Raw genomic sequence first — 11,262 nt, forward strand, 5'->3', positions numbered from 1 at the left:
TCACAACCTGAAACTACTTCCATCCGAGAAGAGCACTCGACCACTTTCCTCGTTCGTCCAGTCCCTATGCTCTCGGCATCATTGCAAGCGGTGCCGCAGAAGTCCGGGTGTCAACGGAACACAAGGTACTGGTCGTCAGGGCAAAGAGACTAGCCTCCATGCATTCGTCGTGCCATTGTGGAGCATGAGATTGCATACCTTGCAGTCCTCTTGAATGTTACCAGAATGAGATTTTCACTCTGCAGCGGAGTGTGCGCTGATATGAAACTTCCTGGCAGATTAAAACTGTGTGCCGTACCGAGACTCGAACTCGGGACTTCTGCCTTTCGCAGGCAAGTGCTCTACCAACTGAGCTACCCAAGTACGACTCACGCCCCGACATATCAGCGCACACTCCGCTGCAGAGTGAAAATCACATTCTGGAAACATCCCCCAGGCTGTGGCTAAGCCATGTCTTCGCAATATCCTTTCTTCCAGGAGAGCTAGTTCTCCAAGGTGTGCAGGAGGGCTTCTGCGATGTTTGGAAGGTAGGAGACGAGTTACTGGCGGAATTAAAGCTGTGAGGACGGGGCGTCAGTCGTGCTTGGGTAGCTCAGTTGGTAGAGCGCTTGCCCGCGAAAGGCAAAGGTCCCGAGTTCGAGTCTCGGTCCGGCACACAGTTTTAATCTGCCAGGAAGTTTCTCTTGAATGTTGTTGCAGTTGCACCAGCTTCTTAACCTGCTGCACAATGTAGCAGTTACCTGTTGCTGTAGTGACTGTGGTGTACCACCTCCTCTCTTCCAGGCAGCAGTGCCTGTTGTTCGGAATGCTCCCTATGCACAGGAACAATGCTGTGACCAGTACCAAACTCCTGGTCCACACTCGTCAACTTTCTTCTTCTTCCAGTTTTCCGATGATTCTTCCCCGTGTAAATTCATCCAAATGTTCTCTTCCGGCCATGTTGTAATGAAGAAAACCGCCACAGTGCACGGTAACTGTTCCCTGATTGACACACGCTATCTTTTCCCGTCCCTTCAACTGCCTTGAGTTTTGGGGCCAGCCCAATTCGGAGCTAGTGATGCTGACCTCAGGCCATGTGACGCGCGGCTTTCTGCGCTCGATTAGGAGACCGCTGGCAACATGCTTCGGCGATTTCATTTGTTTCCACCGAGTTGTTAATATGGTACGTTACTTAATTCATCTCGTCCTTTGGTTTTCCACAGCAGCATATTTGACCGCCGAAATAGTGTGACGGGACAGTCTCCTCTAACATTACTTTTCCACAACAGTAATTGTCGATACCAGTATTATTTTTCGAATTTTGGACAGGTCAATATTATCTCAGTTGATTTTCTGAGAACTTTGATTAACTTTATACATGGTAAAAGCTAAAATTTATGAAAAGAATTACTTTATAAAATATTTTAGTTTCGATGTTATAATCGATAAGTATTACTTCTGAATGTACAGTTCAAATTATTTCGTTTAGAAACATTTGAAATTACAATTTTTTTGCATACTTAAAATTTCTATTATTAACTACGCAATCCTGTACTGTTTACTATGTTGATTTCTGGATTCATTTATGAAATAATTATCGAAGTTAATAATCTAACGAAAACTAATAGGAATTCATTTGTTAAGAAAAATTGTAAACCCTTTGGAATATTGTTATTTCCGCGGAGTGGGGGAGTCGTAAGCTCGTCTCTGATGTGATCGGATGTGTTTTTGTATAATAGGTGCGAACAATGCAATTTCGGCTTTGTTAATGTGAAAAATCAAAATACTGTATGATATACTAAAATGTGAGAAAATCAGTGGGACATTTATTTACGTAATAAATTCTACAACAACAATCTTCCAATTTATTTAGTTCAAACCAGCTGTGAGGTCGTGCAGTTAGATTTTCAGTTTCAGGAATCAGACTCCTAGACAAGAAGAATTGGAGCCATCTCATCATGACAAGCTAAGTAAACTTAAAAGCTTATTGTAATCTTCGCTCCTCTCAGATCTGCATAAAAGACTTTGCTTATTAATTACTTGGACTGGGCATTGTTTAATGTGGACAATAAATGGAAGAAGGAAGGACGGGGGATTTAACAACAGTCAACATGAGACAAAAGTCATGAAAAACTACGAAACTGTAGTGTCATATTGTTGTCATTATCTTGAAACATAAGAAACGCAGGCACTTTCGATTACGATAATGTGCTAACACGGAATTGAAACTATTAAGATCAATTACACACATATAAGAGAAACATTTCTTGGAAATAAAACGAATAGCGTATCGCAAAAACAAGTTCTACGCGAGTAAGGACATCAAGACACACACAGTACGACCTAAAAATCGTAACTATAATCGAAAAATACACTTAAGCTGTTATCTCTGTTCTCACACATGTCACGTCGTAATTTCGTATGACAAGAGGGAATGTTTACTTTCCTTTTCGCGTATAGGATACAATCTTCAGAATTTCTGTACTCCGCTAACCTTGAACACTACAAGATTTCGGAGATTATGCCAGCAGAGGGGTCGAAACGACGATTGCATAGAAGAAATTCAAGAGGGACACGACGTGGCCTTACTCCATAGAAGATTTTACCTTCAGTGACGAACGCCAAGAAAGGCTGCAGCCGTACACAAAATTTCTCTCCGTAAACAAGAATCCCCACGCTGTGAACCACATCAGCTTTCGCGCGAACGTCTTTCATATCGCGTATTCGCCCACCACTTGCCAATTCAAAGACGATCGACGCTTAGCCGTCTGTGTCTGATTGCGAGATGCATCTTTGCAAAGACCTATAGAGTATATCTTAGTAGAAAATGTAAATTTCGACTGCTGTCAGCTATTCAGGGGGCTGACCGCGAAAATTTCGGTTTAGACGCCTCGTGAAGCTATGCATAAAGCACTCTGCTCTGCTGATTCTCCTGCTGGAAGTAAATTACACACTTGGCTTCTGATTTCGAGACGGGCACATTCTACCGACAACAATCAGGAATACGGTGAGACTGCAGCAAGGACCGTGTGTTGCGATTGTATTTTCGTTGCTGGGATTTACGCGTGCTCTCAGGTTATGCATAACTGTTGTCATCTTCACGTTCCATTTTGTATTTTAACTTACCGCAATGGACTTTGTCTTTGTTTTTTTTTGTGACTTCAGGACAATATGTGGCGATAGTATCCTTTTCTACTTTAGCCATCACTGGGTTGAAGTGACTTGCAGTTTCTCTTACTCGTGAGATCACCTTACAGAAGTTCGAAACTTTATTTTGAATGTTCTTTGTGCTACGATTTCCATGTCCACTATTTGATCTGATACATTGTATTTATTCTTGAAAGATAACTTTGTGCGTATTACATATTCAGCTAGTATATTACATTCTCCATATGTATTCTTTCGCGAGTTTATGTTGCACATATTCCTTTGTTCACGAGTTCCACAACATATCACAAATCTCTGCATGTTGTATTTAATCTCGTGTTCTCCTGGCTATTTTTTATTGAAGGTCGTATTAAAAGTTCTATGTGCTTACGTACTTTCTTTCTTGTTAAGTTATAGCAGTAGACTGTATTATGAAGCACACATCGATGTATCTCAGGAACGTGGAAGAAAACACTGTCCAGGTTAAATGCAGTTTTCTTTAATCGTGAGCTAAAAAAAAAAAGGGTCATCAGTCCCCTAGAACTTAGAACTACTTACACCTAACTAACCTAAGGACACCACACACATCCATCCCCGAGGCAGGATTCGAACCTGTGACCGTAGCGGTCGCGCGGTTCCAGTCTGAAGCGCCTAGAACCGCTCGGCCACCATCGGCCGGCTGTGAGCTCAAGGTCGTTGATTCAATTCTCTGACAGAAATTAATTAGAGGTAAAGAAATTTTCATTATCTGGTTTTACAGTCTTGGGCCTAGAAAAATGAAATGTATTTTGGTTATATTCTGAAACCACTTTTTCGTATCAAAAATGATTTCAATGCTTGCTTCCTACCGCGACCAGAGATGCTAGACTGATGGTTAAGGAGGAGGAGGAGGAGATTAGTGTTTAACGTACCGTCGACAACGAGGTCATTAGTGACAGAGCGCAAGCTCGGGTGAGGGAAGGATGGGGAAGGAAATCGGCCGTGCCCTTTCAAGGGAACCATCCCGGCATTTGCCTGAAGCGATTTAGGGAAATCACGGAAAACCTATATCAGGATGGCCGGAGACGGGATTGAACCGTCGTCCTCCCGAATGCGAGTCCAGTGTGCTAACCACTGCGCCACCTCGCTCGGTAGACTGATGGTTAACATTGGCTGATTACTGAACAATGGACTATCGCTTAGCGCAATGTTCGCTGCGTTAAAATTTCAGAAAAACGAATATCAAGTATTATCACTTCAATTCCGTTCGCTGTCCGCATTCTTTATCTGTTAATAAGTTCAGTCTCTTGAACTATCTCCGAAAACAAGACTTTCTATTTCTTTAATTGATTTATCACACTTGGGAAAAACTCGTGATCTTTGGAATCAGTGCCGACCATATGGCGAATTCGCTTTTTGGCTAAATCTGCTCAAACAATATTGATATATTGTTTAAACTTCCAGTTCACAACTACACAGCACATCGAACCGATTAGTGCTAACGGTTAACGTTCTTACAGATCTGATCTGAACATAGTGAGAGCGAGACACTATTGTCTGTATTACTGATAAATAGAAAAATACGAATTATAATCTAGAGTATTCTTACTCCTTTACTCTGTTAGGATTACACTGCATTCCTTTTTTATAACTATTATTTAAGTATTTGAATTAAACTAATTAAAGTTTATTTTTATTAAAATAACGGCTTAAGGCCATCAAAGCGTAGCTACAGTGTGGGTATATATAACATACGTAGAGGCTTGTGTGACATATCTATTACTTCGACGCACAGATACAGGCTGTGATACCTTCTGGAATACTACAATGTCACAAATTTCCAGCCTACCGGTTGGAAATAGAATTTAAAATTCTTTAACTAGTTTTCAACGCCACCTAGGGGCACCTTCAGAAGAAGAAACTGTTACCTTACATGTAACCACGTGTAAGGTAACAGTTTCTTCTGAATAATATCTGGGATAGGCTACAACCCTGTATTATTCTCTTCTCAACCACTGCTTCCCTTGTATGCCCTTCGACTCTTATAACTGCAATATGGTTTTTGCACATGTTGTCAATAACCTTTCGTTTCCGATATTTTACTGCTGCTATCTTCAGAATTTCAAAGAGATTGTCCCAGTTAACATTGCCCAAAGCTTTTTGTAAGTTTACAAATACTGCAAACGCAAGTCTGCCTCTCCTTAACCTACCTTCTAAGAGTAGTCGTATGGTCAGTATTGCCTCGCGTGTTGCTACGTTCCTACGGAATCCAAACTGATCTTCCCCGAGGTCGGCTTCTACCAATTTTTCCATTCGTCTGTAAAGAATTCGTGTTAGCATTTTGCAAGCGTGTCTTATTAAACTGATAGTTCAATAATTTTCACACCTTTCAGCACCTGCTATCTTTGGAATTGGAATTATTATATTCTTCTTGAAGTCTGAGGATGGTTCAAATGTCTCATACATCTTGTTCTTCAGATGGAATAGTTTTGTCATGGCTGTCTCTCCCAAGGCTATCAGTAGTTCTAATGGAATGTTCTCTACTCCCGGGGCCTTGTTTCGACTTTGGTCTTACAGTGCTCTGTCAAATTCTTCACGCAGTATCATATCTCCCCTCTCATTATCTACGTCCTCTTCTATTTCTACTATATTATTGCCCTCAGGTACATCGCTCTTGTATAGACCCTCTACAGGGTGTTACAAAAAGGTACGGCCAAACTTTCAGGAAACATTCCTCACACACAAAGAAAGAAAATATGTTATGTCGGCAAGTGTCCGGAAACGCTTACTATCCATGTTAGAGCTCATTTTATAACTTCTCTTCAAATCACATTAATCATTGAATGGAAACACACAGCAACAGAACGTACCAGCGTGACTTCAAACACTTTGTTACAGGAAATGTTCAAAATATGCTCCGTTAGCGAGGATACATTCATCCACCCTCCGACACATGGAATCCCTGATGCGCTGATGCAGCCCTGGAGAATGGCGTATTGTATCACAGCCGTCCACAGCACGAAGAGTCTCTACATTTGATACCGGGGTTGCGTAGACAAGAGCTTTCAAATGCCCCCATAAATGAAAGTCATGAGGGCTGAGCTCAGGAGAGCGTGGAGGCCATGGAATTGGTCCGTCTCTACCAATACATCGGTCACCGAATCTGTTGTTGAGAAGCGTACGAACACTTCGACTGAAATATGCAGGAGCTCCATCGCGCATGAGCCACATGTTGTGTCGTACTTGTAAAGGCACATGTTCTAGCAGCAAAGGTAGAGTATCCCGCATGAAATCATGATAACGTGATCCATTGAGCGTAGGTGGGAGAACATGGGGCCCAATCAAGACATCACCAACACTGCCTGCCCAAACGTTCACAGAAAATCTAGTGTTGATGACGTGATTGCACAATTGCGTGCGGATTCTCGTCAGCCCACACATGTTGATTGTGAAAATTTACAATTTGATCACGTTGGAATGAAGCCTCATCCGTAAAGAGAACATTTGCACTGAAATGAGGATTGACACATTGTTGGATGAACCATTCGCAGAAGTGTACCCGTGGAGGCCAATCAGCTGCTGATAGTGCCTGCACACGCTGTACACGGTACGGAAACTGTGGTGTCACCGCCAGACACCACACTTGCTAGGTGGTAGCCTTTTAATCGGCCGCGGTCCATTAGTATACGTCGGACCCGCGTGTCGCCACTGTCAGTGATTGCAGACGGAGCACCACCACACGGCAGGTCTAGAGAGACTTACTAGCACTCGCCCCAGTTGTACAGCCGACTTAGCCAGAGATGGATCACTGACAAATACGCTCTCATTTGCCGAGACGATAGTTAGCATAGCCTTCAGCTACGTCATTTGCTACGACCTAGCAAGGCGCCATAGCATTTGATAATTAATATTGTGAAGCATGTACCGTAACGAGAGATGTTCTACAATTGTGGATTAAAGTTAAGTATTATATCAACTACGTACTTTATTTGCTACTATTAATTCCTTTAACTGTTCCAACCTCGCGCCAGTCAGCGTATAATTAAACGCGTGCATTTCGGCCTCGTCTAGCAACACAGTGTTGGCTCTTCTGCCAACACTACAGAAACAACTGGTTCTCCCGTAGCACTCTCCATACAGTGACGTGGTCAACGTTACCTTGTACAGCAGCAGCTTCTCTGACGCTGACATTAGGGTTATCGTCAACTGCACGAAGAATTGCCTCGTCCATTGCAGGTGTCCTCGTCGTTCTAGGTCTTCCCCAGTCGCGAGTTATAGGCTGGAATGTTCCGTGCTCCCTAAGACGCCGATCAATTGCTTCGAACGTCTTCCTGTCGGGACACCTTCGTTCTGGAAATCTGTCTCGATACAAACGTACCGCGCCACGGCTATTGCCCCGTGCTGATCCATACATCAAATGGGCATCTGCCAACTCCCCATTTGTAAACATTGCACTGACTGCAAAACCACGTTCGTGATGAACACTAACCTGTTGATGCTACGTACTGATGTGCTTGATACTAGTACTGTAGAGCAATGAGTCGCATGTCAACACAAGCACCGAAGTCAACATTACCTTTCTTCAATTGGGCCAACTGGCGGTGAATCGAGGAAGTACAGTACATACTGACGAAACTAAAATGAACTCTAACATGGAAATTAAGCGTTTCCGGACACATGTCCACAAAACATCTTTTCTTTATTTGTGTGTGAGAAATGCTTCCTGAAAGTTTGGCCGTACCTTTTTGTAACACCCTGTATATACTCCTTCCACCGCGGGAGGCGGAGCAGTGGTTAGCACACTGGACTCGCATTCGGGAGGACGACGGTTCAAACCCGCATCCGGCCATCCTGATTTAGGTTTTCCGTGATTTCACTAAATCGCTTCTGCCAAATGCCGCGATGGTTCCTGTGAAAGGCCACGGACGATTTCCTTCCCCATCCTTCCCTAATCTGGCCTTGCGCTCCGTCACTAATGACCTCGTTGTCGATGGGACGTTAAACACTAATTTTCTCCTACACCTTCCACCTTTCTGCTTTCCCTTCTCTACTTAGGATTGGTTTTTCATCTGATCCCTTGATATACATACAGGTTCCCTTTTCTCCAAAGGTCTCTTTAATTTTCCTGTATGCAACATCTGTCTTAACACTAACTATATATGCTTCTACATTTGTCTCTAGCCATTCCTGCTTAGCCATTTTGCACTTCCTGTCAGTCTCATTTGTCAGACAACTGTATTCTCTTCCACCTGCTTCATTTGCTGCATTTTTATATTTTCTCCTTTCATAAGTAATATTCAATTTATCCTGTCTTATCCAAGAATTTTTACTACGCCATATCTTTGATTGTCTACTGCCTCTACTATTCCATCTCTCGAAGTTTCCCATTCGTGTTACCCATTCGTTTTCTACTGTATTCCTTTATTTTTGCCTAGACAATCGTTGCCTAACGCGCCGTCTGAAATTCTCAAAACCTCTCGTCCTTTCAATTTAATTAGGTCCCATCTGCGTAATTTCCTACCATTTTGTGATTTCTTTAGGTTTAATCTACAGTTCGTAACTGTAAACTGTGGTCAGATTCTACATTTGCAACTAGAAATGTCTTATAATTTAAAATAGCTTTCCGAAATGTCTGTCTTACCATTATATAATCATTATGAAACCTTCCGGAGTCTCCAGATCTATTCCATGTGCACATACTTCTTTCATAATTTTAAACCAAGCCGTGCGGTTAAAGGCGCTGCAGTCTGGAACCGCAAGACCGCTACGGTCGCAGGTTCGAATCCTGCCTCGGGCATGGATGTTTGTGATGTCCTTAGGTTAGTTAGGTTTAACTAGTTCTAAGTTCTAGGGGACTAATGACCTCAGCAGTTGAGTCCCATAGTGCTCAGAGCCATTTGAACCATTTTTTTTAAACCAAGTGTTAGCAATGATTAAATTATGCTCTGTGCAAAATTCTACCAGGCGACTTCCTCTTTCAGAACTTTCCCCCAGTCCACATTCAACTACTATTTTTCCTTTTCTTCCTGCTATCGAATTCCATTCTTCCATCACAATTAAATTTTTGTCTCTTAACTATCTGAATAATTTCTTTTATCTCATCGTAGATTTCCTCAATCTCTTCGTCATCTGTGGAGGTAGTTGGCATATAAACTTGTACTACTGTGGTGGATGTGGGCTTCGTGTCTATCTCGGCTACGATAATGTTTTCATTACACCGCTCGTAGTAACCCACTAGTATTCCTACTTTCTTATGCATTATTAAACATACTCTTGCATTGTCCCTATTTGATTATGTATTTACAACCTTTTGTTCACCTGACCAAAAGTCTTGTTCCTCCTGCCACCGAACGTCACTAATTCCCACTACATCTAACTTCAACCTATCAGTTTCCCTTTTTAACCTACCTGCCCGATTAAGGCATCTAACATTCCACGCTCTGCCCATTAGAACGCCATTTCCGTTTCTCCTGATGACGACATCCTCTTGAGCAGACCCCGCCCAGAGGTCTGGATGGGGGGACTAATTTACTTCCGGAATATTTTTCCTAAGAGGATGGCTCAAATGGCTCTGAGCTCTTTGGAACTTAACTTCTGAGGTCATCAGTCCCCTAGAACTTAGAACTACTTAAACCTTACTAACCTAAGGACATCACACACATCCATGCCCGAGGCAGGACTCGAACCTGCGACCTAAGAGGATGCCATCACCATTTAACCATACAGTAAAGCCGCACGTCCCCGGGAAAAATTAGGGTTGTAGTTTCCCCTTGCTTTCAGCCGTTCACAGTATCAGCACAGCTGTGCTGTTTTGGTTAATGTTACAAGGCCAGATCATCAATCATCCAGACTGTTGCCCTTGTAATTACTGCAAAGGCTGCTGCTCCTATCCAGGAATCACACGTTTGTCTGGCCTGTCAACGGATACCCTTCCGTTGTGGTTTCACCTACGGTACGGCTATCTGCATCGCTGAGGCACGCAAGCCACCACGGTAGTGACAACGGCCATGGTTCATGGCGGCACCATAACTTATATTTCAGTAAATGCTTTACTTTTGACTGCAAGGAAACGAGCACATCTTTTTCATGAACTCCATGTACTAACAGTTCAGTGTTAACCACGATTGTCGTTCAATAAATAATGCCCCACATTTTTTTCTGAGAACATATTCGTTGTTAAGAGTCAGAATTTGGTGACAATATACATCGACATGTCTTGTCCATGTCCTATACTTATACAGAGTCTCCATCACGTTTTATGGCCGTACGCCAACGTTTTGGAAGAGCATGTATTCCCTGCTGGTAAAAGCTCTTGTACTGCAGGCGTAGCCAGTTTTTCACTACATGACTAGACTCTCGTCATCTTCAGTGTGTGTTCCCCGTAGAGAATCTTTAAGCGGCCCAAAGAGATGGAAGTCCGAGGGTACCAGGTCTGGACTGTAGGGTGGATGAGGCAGTTAAGTCCAACCCAATTTGGCGATGTGTTCCCGGGTTCTCAGCCTTGCGCTTCGGCGTGCATTATCGTGTTGGAGTAAGATTTCTGCTGGATTCTTGTCGAGTGAACACGCCAGAAGCGGTTCTTGAGTTTATTCAGAGTCTTCACGTATGCCTCTGTATTGATGGCTGACCCTCTTGGCACCACATCCACGACAATGACGCGTTCACAATCCCGAAGACTGTCACCATGACTTTTCCACCAGAGGGGATTGTCATGAATTTCTTTTTTTTGTGATGAATGAGGACGATGCCACTCCATAGGATGCCGTTTTGTTTCTGGCGCAAAGTGGTGCACTCAGCTTTCGTCCCCCATAACGATCCGTGACAGAAAAGCCTCTCCGTCGTTCTCAAAGCGCTCCAACAATTCAGATGAAATGGCCTGTATGTGAATCTTGTGGTCCGCTGTGAGCATTCGTGAAACCCATCGTGAGCACCTGTTTGAATACCCGAGATTCTCGATCATTGCAGACGCACTTCCATTGCTGACTGGCAACTGTACAGCCAATTGTCGAGTTGTGAAGCGCCTGTCGACACGAATAATGGCATCCGCACGATTTAGCATGTCTGGAGCAGTAGCTGTGACAGGACGTCCCGAGCGTGGCAGATCATGGAGCTCTATTTCTATATTTCCTGAGGCTGTAACTTTCTTTACCTATCGCC

At 43.2% G+C, this 11,262-nt stretch overlaps 1 non-coding gene across 1 annotated transcript; it reads left to right on the plus strand.

The window, feature by feature from the left end:
* Positions 1-580: 580 nt before the first annotated feature.
* On the plus strand, positions 581-655 carry Trnas-cga. Its single transcript has one exon. It is a non-coding gene; the product is annotated as a tRNA-Ser (tRNA).
* The last annotated feature ends 10,607 nt before the right edge of the window (positions 656-11,262 follow it).

This window comes from Schistocerca americana, chromosome 2, assembly GCF_021461395.2.
Source record: "Schistocerca americana isolate TAMUIC-IGC-003095 chromosome 2, iqSchAmer2.1, whole genome shotgun sequence".
In the NCBI taxonomy this organism is placed as follows: domain Eukaryota; kingdom Metazoa; phylum Arthropoda; class Insecta; order Orthoptera; family Acrididae; genus Schistocerca; species Schistocerca americana.